Consider the following 14,664-nt stretch of genomic DNA (forward strand, 5'->3'; position numbering starts at 1 on the left):
TATTTTGCAAGTATCTTGCTTTACTTAGACAAGACTGTGACTTTTTCTGTTTGTATCTATCTCTAATGCCTATACGATGATAAGTATAAAGAAAACAATGCAATCATGTATTCTAGTTCCTGCTGTGGACATAGAGGAATTAATAAAATTATAAATAATATTAATAAAAATATTAATATTTTTATTAGTAAAAATAGGTAGGATCATTCTGGTGTGTACAGTACGTGAAGAAGCTGTTAAATAGGGAATGGATGAATGATCCTTAATAATGACAAGATAAGTAGGGAGAATGACTTTTTTCTCCATGTTTCCTAATAATTTCCAGAACTAGTACTAGAATCAATAATTCGAGTTAATCATTCCCTTCTTTTTTGTTGTTTTCTTTTCTTTTCTTTCCTTTTTTTTTTTTTTTAAGCTGGCCTTTGACTATTTTACCCTATCTCTGTGTGTGAGACAGAAATTACTGTGGGAATATTGATATGAGGGAAGCTGATGAGGCTAATAAGTACTCCCTGAGCTAGACAGTCAAAAGATTTAGCTGCAGTGCTCAGAATTATCATCAGTCATTCAAGATATGTTCTTTTAATCCTACTTACTTGCTAGGGAAATAATAAAGCAGAACAGGGACATAAAAAGATACTCAGGCACACTCAGTTAAATGTTGCATCCCTCACTCCAGCAAACCTTTCAGAGCCCAGCAGAAATTTTCTTGAGTAGTATTTTCCCATGAGCAAAGAATTATTTAGTGGGAGTGAAAGATAGGACCAACAAAATATAAGGAGATACACAGCAATCAAATTTAAGCAGAAATTATATAATAGTAATAATAAAAGTAGATTTTGATTTTATTGTTTTACAGTTCAGTCTTACTACACTGTGTAAATAAGACTATAAAAATGACTTATCTTGTAGTCACCTCCATAAACAGTAGCCATTTTTTTTCCAGTTTCTCCATGCAGTATATTGCTTTTAAGCCATAAAATAAAATGATAATTGACATTTTAGGACCTCTACTTAATTCCCTCATGGTTCCTCAGCAAAACAAAGACTCATGCTTTCTGTAGGTTGTGAACAACACGGGTCTTCCCTGAACCTGCATGCAGCTGAGCAGGTATGAGATTAATGACTATGGTTCTCATGAGCTGAATGCACCTTCAAGAAATGTAACATATTATTTCTAACACAGAAATACAGGCATGTGACATTTCTACTTCCCATAAATTTCAGACTCACTCTGAGTTTAAAATGCTCAGTGCTATTTGTATCCATCCATTCCCACAAGGCAAATCCTGAGGTAGTTTTAGCCTCTACTTTTAACACTTCTTTATATTAATTTTTTATTTGAGTTCTTATTAGATTTTTATTTGAATTCTTTGCACTATCAAATGATTTCATGCTCCTAAAATAATATTGATAAAACAGCAACAAAATAATTTCAGATCTTTGGAATTATTTGTGCTGACCCTTGGGTTTTTTGTTTCTTTTTTGTACAGTAGGTGCTATATACATACTTGTAAAGTTCTGTAGGTAGCTTTAAAGAATGAAGTGTCTAATGCAAATCCCTAAACAAATTAAATAACAACAACAACAAAAAGCTATGCAAATGAATAAATTTGTATAGCTTACTATCTAAAATGATAAAAAAAAGGGCACTCCTTTCAAAATTTAGGAAGATATCTTTCTTGCAACAGCTATCCAATCTGTTTTCAGTGAGTTTATTTTGACAGTAACAAAATCTTATTTCTCATCTATTTTTCTGAGAATAGGTCTTCTCTGGTATTCTGAATATGGAACATTTCATCTGATGTAAATAAGGATATACACAGTAGCTCTGAGAATCCCACGCTGTCATGCACGGGCTGTGGTTCTTTCTATGAAATCCAATATGAGTCTTCAGAGTATCCTTTGAAGATTATATAATTCATGCAGTCATGATCATTTTTGCATTCATGGTTGCATAACACCCTTGCAAGGACTTAGTGAATATTTCACTTTCCTCCCTTCATTATTAAAAAGTGTCCAATAAACTTGCCTAGTTCTGAGTTCAAGGCAGAAGACAGTGGTTGAACACTTACTGTCTTCAGAGGGGAGACTAGTCAGGAATATTCTGTCTTTTATACTTCCCTGTACCTTCAGAGAGGCAAATATCTTAAGTAGTAATAATAACCTATCTTTACATGGGTTGGGAACTAATGGTTTGGAAGAGTGTTGGAGAGAGACATACCAAACCAAAAGCATCATGAGAGAGCTTGGCAGAGGAGTTATTCCTGAATTCCCACCACGAAACTTTCCTTTTGAAAATGAGACTTAATTTATTTATTTTTTAATTATACTAAACAACAGATTTTGTTAGTGCTAATAAAATTGCACTTCTTTCATTTTCTAATCCAGCCACTGCATTTGACCCTATATTACCCTAGAGTACTTAATTGTTCAGGTACACTTCAATCTTTATGAAGAAACTTCTATCATTTAATTTAACTGTCCTATTCTTTCAGTACTGACTATTCCATGGCAATCACCTTCTAAGACCCACTCTGAGTGAAACAGATGTACTATTACCTAGGTAATCGTATGGGAGTAAGGCAGTCATCAAATGGCATGGAAAAAGGTGTCAGGCTCATGGCTGTACTTGCTACACTTTCCTTGATTCTTTTTTTCTTCTTTTCAATGCTGACCAGTTTTTTAAACTTTTTTTTTTTTTTGGGTGAATTAAGCAGTAAGATATTTATTTAAATCTTGTACTGACTGAACTAGTCCAATCTTTACCAGTCTCATCCTTTCCCCTACCAGTCACTTCCAGAACTAAAATATTTTTTTAGTCAAGGATATGTAGTCTGAAAGCTGATGGCAAGATAGTACTACAGCTCATGGCATGCTACATGTTCACACTGTGGTAACTTATGTCGATTATTTTTTAAAAATAACCAATCACAGATCTTTGTTTTTCCTGATCTGAATCACAGAGACACTCATCTTTTTGCCAAACTAATCCTGCATTTTGGCGGGGCTTTCCCAGAAGTTACATCTGCTAAGTTGGTTTTCTTCTGCAAAGTTAATTACTGGAGACATTCTAACTATTCCACTGGGTTTTTTTGAAGGAAGTTTCAAAAATATGGGAAAACAATGTTTCCCACACTTCCTTCTTACATCAGTAAATTTTCTATACTGAAAAGCACTTAAGAATGTCTGAGCATATAGAAAATTATCTCTTCTTATTTAATAAGTAACATGTTTCATTTTTAGTTTTAATAAAATTGATTTTAGTTTTCCTGGAAGAGTTTATTTGAAGAAATGCATTTTTTTTCGTCATTTCTTTCTAAAATTGCAAAGTTGGAATCCAGTCAGAGAAAAAAAAAAGTTCTATCTGCATGATTACTTTTCCTACTTTTAGGAAAAGAATGGAAGAAGGAAGATAAGCATTTGAAATATTCCTTTCTCTTCTCTTCTCTTCTCTTCTCTTCTCTTCTCTTCTCTTCTCTTCTCTTCTCTTCTCTTCTCTTCTCTTCTCTTCTCTTCTCTTCTCTTCTCTTCTCTTCTCTTCTCTTCTCTTCTCTTCTCTTCTTTTCCTTTCTTTTCCTTTCCTTTCCTTTCCTTTCCTTTCCTTTCCTTTCCTTTCCTTTCCTTTCCTTTCCTTTCCTTTCCTTTCCTTTCCTTTCCTTTCCTTTCCTTTCCTTTCCTTTCCTTTCCTTTCCTTTCCTTTCCTTTCCTTTCCTTTCCTTTCCTTTCCTTTCCTTTCCTTTCCTTTCCTTTCCTTTCCTTTCCTTTCCTTTCCTTTCCTTTCCTTTCCTTTCCTTTCCTTTCCTTTCCTTTCCTTTCCTTTCCTTTCCTTTCCTTTCCTTTCCTTTCCTTTCCTTTCCTTTCCTTTCCTTTCCTTTTCTTTTCTTTTCTTTTCTTTTCTTTTCTTTTCTTTTCTTTTCTTTAAGGGGTACTCCTTAAAGGAAAAGCCTAGAATGTGAAATTTGAAAAATAAATTGATATATAATCAGACTGTTTCTTTGGGCTGACCTGTTTTGCTTGCTGGGAAAAATATATATATATAAATGTTTCAGTGTGCCTATTTAATAGTTCAGTTTCTGCAGGTTAAATTTATTATTCTAGTAGATTAATCTGGAGTTAGTAGTTTATGTGAAGTATAAAATCCAGTATCCACTTTCAGCACTTCCTCTGTTACCCTTAAAAAATCTCTGACTGAAATCCTGGAAAGATTTAATTTCATTACTTAAAGCATTAGTATCCCCAATGGTCTTAATAAGATTATACAGGTGTTTAAAGTTAGTCATACACATAAGTCTTTGCATAAAGACCAAAAGGTGAAATATGCATAAAAGACATAAAGGTGAAATGGTATCACCTGTAAGGTGAAAAGGCCTAAAGAGGCTTGAATTTATGAGGCAAATCCATCACTTCTGAAGTTAGGCACCTCTAATTGCCATAAGTTAAACACCAACAGCACAAATCGAGACCGAGCAGTACAATTTGCAGTCCTGATTTTCAGATGCATTTCTGTTTTCTTTGTCTACTTTGAACAGTGGCATTTATTGTTGCTGTTTTGCTGCTTTCTCTAATTATCAGTCCTGAAGAGTGCGTGTTTATTTTCAGTAATAGCCTCTTGTGGAGAGCATTCAGTTAAACCTTTATGAGCAAATTATATTCACTGTCCACATGGTATTCTTGATTCAATTTGTTATCTTTTTCAAAGTACCAAGACTTTGAAAAGACTTTTAGGAGGGCATGTTTGTTTTTATTTTTCCCATACAATCCCTGTACTGATTTGACCCTGTCCAGTTCTGTTCATCCAAGTGCATTGTTCTGCTCTATTGAGTTCCCTGGAACCCAGTTATCATCTGTTATGACTCCCAGCACCCATCCTAGCTTTTCGTTCTGCTGAGTCACGGCATTAGCTACTTTCTGATCTTTAGGAATAACTGCTTTCCTGAAGGAGCTATCTGTATTCTTGGCAACAATTATTTGGTCTAGATAAACTATTTGATGCCTTCCAAACCACCAGTGGAATTCCTTCCACTTTTCAAGGTTTATCACATAAGTTATTTCAGTGACTCTCTATCACCTTCCTATTTTAGAAATTTCATTCTCCCCTTTCCGTCTCTTTTTTTTTCTCAGCTACTCCATTAATTTCTTTAAATCATGACTCTAAATAGGAAGTTTAACAATAAAACAGAAATAAAAGAGAAAACGACATGATGTTCACTTTGATTATATGATTGTATTTGTTATTCTTACCAAAGTATAACTCTTTACAGAGGCATTTCCCCTTTCCTTCTCTCTCAGAAACATTTTATTGTAGCATCTGTTTCTCCAAAAGCATTCTACATACCTATTTATATTCAGGGAGAGCTGCTCTCACACACAGTCTGTGTATATCAAGCACTTTTAAATTAATCTCTGTAGCTTGGTTGTGGTATCTATTTCTGCTTGTTCTGCATATTACCTCTTTGTCCTTCATCCTTAAGTGGAAAGCATACTGACATATTTAATTCATGTAGGATTTCATCCCCTGCTCTAAGAAATTTCAGTTTCTTCATCACTGATTTATTCTTCTGTTTTTGGAATATAAAACTCCATCAGACATGTACTATCTTTTCCAGATAGTCATCTCATACAGAAAAGACCTGTTAGTTGAATAATTAGTCAGTATGAGATACAAACCCTGTTGTTTTAAGGCATCTTTCAGGTTTTGAGATTTAAAATCCCTTCCCCCCCCCCCCCCCCACACACACACACTTTTTTTTTTTTTTTTTTTTACTGCTGAGAGGCAGTTGGAACACAAAAAGAAGTTGGGCAGCAATCTCCATTAACCAGAGGAATTGTTACAATCTCCTTGTGAATTAGCTCTCAACTATTCTATCCATATGGTTAGTAATAAATTCCTAAGAAATCTGGAAAATGTGATAGTCATAGAAAATGATATAAGGCATCAGGAAAGCTGTACTAAACACTTTCCAATACTGGTACTGAATGTAAAGTATATAAAGGACTTAAATACACCTTAAAGATGTTATGCAGTCTGGTTGCTAGTGACTTGGAGTAGAAGCTGCTTCGTATGTGTCTCTCAGGATAAGGACCCTGACTTGAAGCCCCAGAATGTGCCTGGACACAGTAGTTTCGGACACAGTACTGCTTTTAAATTAGTCCATTAGAGATGCAGGGTTGTAGCCAGGACACGTATGTTTTTTGAGTACATCTTGCAGGGAGAATCTATTTTGGGATTCTTCCAAAGTATCTGACTGTACAAAGTTGTTGAAATTCTGATGTGCATGAATAAATTCTGTGGTCAAATTTCAGAATAACTAGTCATCACAGTGGAGACTGGGAAAATGCAGCCAGTGTGAAAACCAGCAGCAAGTGACCCAAACTAGTTTCTGCTTTCACATCGTGAGTCTATTGCCAATTTTCTTGTAACAAGATAAAGTTCTAAATGAGTCCCGGTGGCAATATGTGCTACAAATCACAGAATCACAGAATGGCCTGGGTTGGAAGGGACCTCAAGGATCATGAATCTCCAACCCCACTGCCGGGCAGGGCCACCAACCTCCCCATTTACTAGACTAGCTTGCCCAGGGCCCCATCCAACCTGGCCTTGAACACCTCCAGGGACAGGGCATCTACAACCTCTCTGGGCAGCCCATTCCAGCACCTCACCACTCTTCTGGTAAAGAACTTCCATCTAACATCCAACCTAAATCTTCACTCTTTCAACTTAAAACCGTTCCCCCTTGTCCTGCTGTTATCTACCCTTTCAAAGAGTTTACTCCCTTCCTGTCTATAGGCTCCCTTCAGGTACTGAAAGGCTGCAATGAGGTCACCCTGCAGCCTTCTCCAGGCTGAATAAGCCCAGCTCCCTCAGCCTGTCTTTGTAGGGGAGGTGCTCCAGCCCCCTGATCATCTTTGTGGCTCTTCTCTGGACCCTCTCCAACAGCTCTCTGTCTTGTACTGGGGTCTCCATACCTGGACATAGTACTACAGATGGGGCCTCACAAGAGCAGAGTAGAGAGGGACAATCACCTCCCTGTCCCTGCTGGCCACCCCTCTCATGATGGAGCCCAGGATACCATTTGCTTTCCGAGCTGCAAGAGCACACTGATGGCTCATGTTAAGTTTGTCATCCATCAGGACCCCCAGGTCCTTCTCTGCAGAGCTGCTCTCAAGGACTGCTCCTTCCAGTCTGTATAGATGCCTGGGGTTCCTCCGGCCCAAGTGCAAAACCCTGCACTTTGCCTTGTTGAACCTCATTAGGTTCACCCGGGCCCACCTTTCAAGTCTATCAAGGTCCCTCTGAATGGTCTACATTGAGAACAGTGACCATGTCTAACCTTAGCTGTCCATATTTGTCTTACCTATACTGTCACTTTGCATAGTAATCCTATGGGAACAGATGTATTCAAATTTCCATTTAGATAACTTCACTTGGCCCACTGTGAAAGACAGTTAAGTGACGTTCTTTGCACTTTGGACAGGCAAAGGGGCACAGATAGTTACCATGTCTAAGTTTAAATGGGGAAACTGGATGTTAACACAATGATAAATCAGTCCTTAGCTTAAGCAAGGATTACAGTTTGTTTTCCACAGCATCAGTTAAGCATGATTTAATCTCCATGTAACCAATTAAATTACTTACAGACACAGATAAATCTTCTAGAATAGGCCAGTTCAGTGTGTGAAATCTTACATTTACTACTGATCAAAATAGTAGGGATGTCTAATATAGTGATTTTAGTGGGAAGCTCACATCTAGATTCTAATAATCAAAAATAAATATGATAGCAAAGTTCATAGTAAGAAGAAGAAATGTAATTAATAAATAATGTCATAGTGCTTTGTGAACTGTCCTCAGTTGCCTAAGAATTGTAGGAGATCCCTTCCACATTGATATTGCTGCCTCTAAAAATAGATAATCATATAAAAATGAAATGAGTGAAACTATACTCAGAAGGGAGGTTTCAAATTTGCAAGTAGAACTTTTAATCCAGTAGATATCTTGAACAGTAGTAGAAATAGCAGAAAATAGAGTTAAAACTTTATTGTCAGTTATAGATTTCTAGTCATTTGGTTGAAGAATGTAGGTCAAAAATACTATATACATGTAGTTTACCTGAACTAAGAATGCTCAGACACTGAATTCAGTCCTGTTTACCTATGATCTTGTTTATCTGAATCCTGAAAACCTCCCAGGACAATCTCTCTGGGCAACCTGTTTCAGTATTTAATTATCCTCATAGTGAGGAGTTCTTTTTGTCCATTATGGTCAATCAGAAACTCAGCTGTTTTAATTTAAGAGCTTTGTCCCTTATCCTTGATTGGCTCCATTCTTTTGATAGCCTCGTCTAGACATTAAAATATTGCTATGTGGTCTCCTGAAAGCCTTCTCTTTCCATGGGTAAACAAGCTTACTTCCCTCAGGCTGTTCATTATTTTGGTACTGACATATCAGTTGTTCTTCTTTCCCTTCATGTTCACTGCCAGTTTTAATTCTAGTTGAGCTTTGGTTTTCCTAACACCATTTCTGCATGCCCAGGTAGAGTTTCTGTATTTCCATCCTTGCTTCCACCTCCTATATGAGTTTTTTTTGCCTTGAAGCTTAGTCATGAGTTCCCCATTGAGCCAAGTGAGTCTCTGTCTGTGTGTTACTTGAAATAAAAGCTATCAAAAACCAAATTCAGGGTAAATCTCTCAGGGAAAATACATTCTGTTTTATTGATTTGTGGTGATATTTGTTGCTTTTGCTTTTTTTCTTTTCCGTGGTAGTGATGTGTTGTAGTTTTTGGTGGGTGTGGAACTGCTTAAAACTTGCTAATTCACTTATCTCTTCTATTCCATTCTAAAACATTGTAATTACTTTGGCAATTAAAGTTTAGACTGTCATTTTGTTTAGACATGGATGTTATAAGTCAGTTTTTGATGATCTGAGAAATAAAGTCTCATCAAGAGCATTTTTTTTTACTTGTTTCAGGAGCAGACACCTATCTGTGGAACAGTTTGCAAATTCTTCAGTAAAATAAACTAGAAAAGTTTTCTAAACAAATCTGAACACAGATTTGCAGTACAAGCCAGTGATACTGTAAGCGATAGCAACCATAACTGAAGTTGATGGGAAAACTGCTGTCAAGCCCAACCACTGAAATATTTCTGTTTTATTAAAAGTGCAGAAATGCTATAACAACCATTCAGGGAAACTATCTGCCTGTGTTTCCTTGTCAAGATGGAAGGATACACCAAGTAACATACCATAGTACACCACATACACCAAGTAACATTCCATCTACTGCCTCCAGACCTGGAGCCCCCAGTACAAGAAAGACACAGAGCTCTTGGAACAAGTCCAGAGGAGGACCACTAAGATGATCAGAGGGCTGGAGCACATCTCCTATGAGGAAAGGTTGAGGCAACAGGGTTTGTTTAACTTGGAGAAGAGAAGGCTCCAGGGAGACCTCACTGTGGCCTTCCAGTTCTTGAAGGAAGCATATAAACAGGAGGGGCAATGGTTGTTTATGAGGGTGGATAGTGATAGGACAAGGGGGAATGATCTCAAACTGTGACAGGGAAGATTTCAGTTAGATATTAGGAGGAAGTTTTTCACATAGAGTGTGGTCTCACACTGGAACGGGTTTCCCAGAGAGGTTGTGGATGCCCTATCCCTGGAGGTATTCAAGGCCAGGCTGGATGTGGCTCTGGGCAGCCTGGTGTAGTGATTGTGACCCTGCCCGTGGCAGGGGGATTGAAACTAGTTGATCATTGTGGTCCTTTTCAACCCAAGTCATTCTATGATTCTATAAAGTTTGTTAGGTGATTGACATCTTGCAGTGTTTTCTTTACTAACTAGAATGCTGGGATAGAGAATAAGGTTGTTGACTGTTTAGGAGATAGCTATATAAGATCTTTTGAGCATGCTGAAAGTTGGAGTTAGCAGTGATAGATAGTTTTTCAGAAATGTATCTTAGAGTTATACAAAGTTAAATAAGAGTTGGTGATAGAATATTGAATTGTAAAGCATGAAATCTGAAGTAATCATTTTGCTTCATGTGACACTGGTAAAACTGGAATACTTTCAATATTTTACTTTCAAAAAGATATGGTCTAATTACAAGGAGTCCAGGCAAATGTAATTAAAATTATCAGACAACTGAAAACAAAACATATGAGAAAAGGTTGAAACAATTCTCTACAGAAGATTGAAGATGGACATAATAAAAATTATGTGAATACATTAGAGTCTGCTGTTAAGAAGACAAGAACTTCATGTTCCCTTAGGAAAGAGCAAGAATTAATGGGATTAAAGTGCAGCAAGGTTAGACAAGGCATTAACAAAAAAATTATGTGAGGGAGATACTGGAACAGAAATCTGATAGGGAGATTGTAGAAGAACTCTGTCTTTGTGAATAAGATAAACAAGCATCTCAGAAGCATGTTTATGGTTGATCTTGTCCTGGTAAGCAGGAAGATCAAGTATCTCTTATAGTCACCCTTCTAGGCATATTTTTTATGGCTCCCTGTATGCTTGCTGAAGCTTGCTGAAGATAAATTGTAGTTGTTTACTTTTTCATTCTGTAATATATACAAGGGACAATTTTGCTCCTGTTTATTCCATGTTTACAAATATATACATATATATATACATGTATGTATGTATACAACTACTGTGATTAGGTATCTTAGAAAAATATGCAATCTTATTCACTGTGTGTGTGTTTTCTTCCATAAGCTTTCAGCTTTTGCTGCAGAACAGAAGATGTCCGCATTCAAATATTCCCTAAAAGCTCCTCCTAGTTTAATGGATACATCAAAATTCCACATAGTTGTGCTGAATACTGTAAATCACTCTTGATTCAGCCTATGGAGTTTTAAAGTAGACAGGGAATATATGTGGTTTATGCTACTGAGCAGCTGATTTTTAAACTGCAAACAGTTCTGTATGGTTTCTCACACTGTGTAGTCTATGTGATGACAATGTGAACTACATCTAAAAAACTCATCTGTTTTGATCTCCTTGATTTACTGTGTTTTAAACAACAGTAACAACACTACTAGAAAGTTTGGATTGGATTGGAGCATAGGTCATTTGTTGTTAATTATCTGATATATGTTTCTGCTACTTAATATTATATTAAGTCAATGTCTTTTCTAAATGTCATATACCATAAGATTCATAATAGGGAAGACTGAAGCCATTGTTTATCTTAGGAGCTTTGTTAATTGGGTTACATCTACTGTTTCATAACAAATCCTGATGATCTTGCTGATCTGCTAAGAATACAACATATTTCTAGCCTATAGTGAAGTTTCAATAAGTTTTCCCATCACCCCAAACTAAGTTTGTTTTTTCACAGTGATCTCTTCAGTGACTTGAGGTTTTCCTTCTTTCTTTTCTCTCATGACATATTATCCAAACATTCTTCATCTCCAGAGGAACCATAAAACACATTCCCATGAAAATCTTAAATCTCTGAAAGCAGTACACAAGGAAAAACAAAACAAAACAAAACAATCAAACAAAATGTAAAACTAACCTTACTTTTCCCTGAATCACTTGAGTAAACACTTTAGTCATAGCTGTAGTGAATTAAAGTCTTTAATGTCTGGACATTCAATTTGGCTCTGTTATAAATTGAGATGTTGCCTCTTTTGACTGATTTATCATGTAAAACCAAAGGGCTCATTAATCTTGTCTAGGTCTGTAGTTGAGGGAGAGGGAGAAAAGAAAGATATGATTGATTAAATCATCTTGGAGATATTATACACTGTATATCTGTAGTATACTTGAAGTCATACTAATTCTCTCTGTAAGGCTTTTGTTGTTGTTGTTGTTAAACTTAAGCCAATCATTTCATTAATTTCACAGAAATATAAAATTATAATAGATAGATTTTAGGCCAAAGGGTTATTGTCCCATTATCTGTAGTGCAGAGTCATTGGTCTGAGCATCCTATGGATGTAAAGTATTATAGGGCTTAGCTGTGATCTTGAGTACGTTTTGGGGTATAAAGTATTTCATGTTTAGATATTTTAGGTAATTTCCTATAAACAAATTATGTAGAAGATATATGTCCAAATGAGTGGTGACTTTCATGGTTATTATTACCAAACTTTTGGTTGCTTTGCAAATCTTCTCAGTAAATGTCACCTACAGTACCATCTAAGCTATAAACCATAGAGAAGGATGTTGGCTAGAGATGGGTTAAAATAGAAACACAGACTGTACACCTGGATGAGGTCCATCTGCATGTGTATCTGTGATAAATTGGACTTCTCATGCAAAACCAGGGCAGCCATTGCTTTTTTCTTATGGAAGGTAAAGCAGCCTCTATTGTTTGCTGATGCAAATTTTCCTATGCAAAATGGATAGGGACTTGCACTCGACTGTTCGCAACTTTTCTGGAGTAATTTTTAGAGTACTCTCTTTCATAATTTTATATTCCAAAGGAGTCTGTGAAAACAGCAAAGAACATTTTGCCTCTTTACACAGACATTCAGCCTGTTGATTGTATTTTCATAATCCTTAATGTTCAGTGAGTAAGCATCTCTTCCCACTGCAACTTTGCTTTTAAATATTATTATGAGAAATGACTTTTTTGTTCCTTCTAGTGGATCTTGTTTCCAATACTAAGCTGTTTTTATGTTTTTTATTTCAATTGCAAATTGCTGTCTATCTGAGCAGACAACTTACTTAGAGACATGCAGGCATGGAGCTTCAGTGTCTGACTTATTGCAGGGGTTGCCGTATGGGAGAGGCTCTTATACCACAAGCAAATACCATGAGCAAAATCAGGCTTAAATACTCTGATATGGAAAGCAAATTTCTGTATCATATTTTACAGGTTAATATAGGAGGACAGGCCTATCACCTTAGAAATAAATGTCTGAATACTAAAGAAATTAATAGCATTGCAAAACTGCTTAAAATGATCTCACAAATAAAATTAATCTGTAAATAATATAAATATTAACATATCAGTTATGTGTTCAAATAGATCTTTTAGCAGTAACGTGAAGGAAATTGACTAATGTTGCAGTTATTGCATTATTGTGAAGTTGGCCCACAGCCCAACCCAACAATGTTAAAGACCGTATTTCTTCCAGTAAAGTAATTTCTGATTGCACTGTCTGTTTTCAGCTTGAGTAGATTAATGCAGGATACTTGGACTAGCTCAGAAAGGGCTATGACTTCATAGTGTAATTGTGTCTCTTGATGCAGTTGGACAGCAAAAATCACATATGAATTCTGAACATGATCATTGAGCATTTAGAGCAGTAGTTTTGGTTTGGGATATTTTAGCCCAAAGAGCATAAATAAGAAACTGAGATTTATTTTCAAAGCATCTGGGAAAATGTGGGGTTCTGGGAAAATCATGCTCTCTGTAATCAGTAATGGAATCAGTTTTGTAATTCTTTGAGAGCTACAGAACAAAAGCACACAAAACAGTCTTATTGAGTATAACTCTCACACTATGAACTCACCTCTTACAATATACAAAAAAAATGTGGACAAATAAGAATGAAAGTAGTGGATCTTCATGTTTTTTAATACTAATGAACTGAAATGGAGTAATATCTCAAATGATGAGCTAGACTGCTTTGCGATGGAAAACACTTTTAGGAGATCTGTTTTCAAAGTTGGTTTATATGTAAACAACCAAGAATAAATCCAGAAATAAGAAAGGGAAGGTCACCTGAGCATTTCTTCTAACTGACCCTTCCAGCTGCAGCCTAGAATCTCATGGTACCTGAACTTTCTACAGTAAAACAAAGTAGACAATTTAGTAGGAAAATGAGGAAATCTCATAGGAAAGATTCTGTCTCTATTAGGAATGAACCATTAAGCAGGATGGACTCAGCTCACATTTTATCAAGAAACAGACATTTTGAACTCTGTTTCTGTATTCAAATTCCCAATATTTCCTTAACTCGTGTTTATTTTGATTTAAGGACAAGCTCATTGCATATATTTCCTTGGGATATAGACCTCTAATCTGTTTTCATACATCTATATACATAGCTGTGGTGAGCAAATCACTGCAGTAGTTTTCTCTGTGCTAGGATGCAGTATATCAGTCTTTTCTGAAACTATAAAATGATAGGATTGTTAGCAGAAGCCTGCCTAATAGGCTTTTTACTTCAATAGTATGCCATAGTCACAAACATTGCTAGTGATAAGAAAAAAGGCAGGACAAAATTTCAGATTCAGCACCTCATTTACTCTAGGGTGAATATAGAGTAAGTGTACAGAAACAAGAGAATGCATTTGAGTTTGTTCTGCTATAACTGTCAGAAACATCCCTTCAGAATGGTGTGTATTTAAAGATAGCATCATATGTTATATATTTTTGTTGGGTTTGGATTGTGGCTTTGTATCTTTGTTTTTTAAATACACTTCTGGCCGAGTAGGGAGTTGATATTTATATCCCATCCTGTTTGAGAACAACCTTTAACAATTTCAACACTTGGAGAGAACGTATTTCCAGATTCACTTTCAGGCAGTAGTCAAGAAATTGAAGCAATGAGACTTAAAAAAAAAAAAAAAAAAAAAAAAGCCTAAGGAAAAATAAGTATGCCCCAAACTTTTAAGTTGTTGTTTTTCTTACTAGGAAGCTCTTGCTGTGTGACCTGTCTCTGCTCTAATTAGTCAAGGATACCTGGCAGAGCAATAGA

The 14,664-nt window shown here is 36.1% G+C and overlaps 1 protein-coding gene across 12 annotated transcripts in view; it reads left to right on the forward strand.

Annotated features, from left to right (window-relative positions):
• Window positions 1–14,664, forward strand: part of PIK3C2G (phosphatidylinositol-4-phosphate 3-kinase catalytic subunit type 2 gamma) — a 280,521-nt gene that overhangs the window by 206,540 nt on the left and 59,317 nt on the right. The window lies entirely within an intron of this gene.

Source organism: Gallus gallus, chromosome 1 (assembly GCF_016699485.2).
Source record: "Gallus gallus isolate bGalGal1 chromosome 1, bGalGal1.mat.broiler.GRCg7b, whole genome shotgun sequence".
NCBI lineage: Eukaryota > Metazoa > Chordata > Aves > Galliformes > Phasianidae > Gallus > Gallus gallus.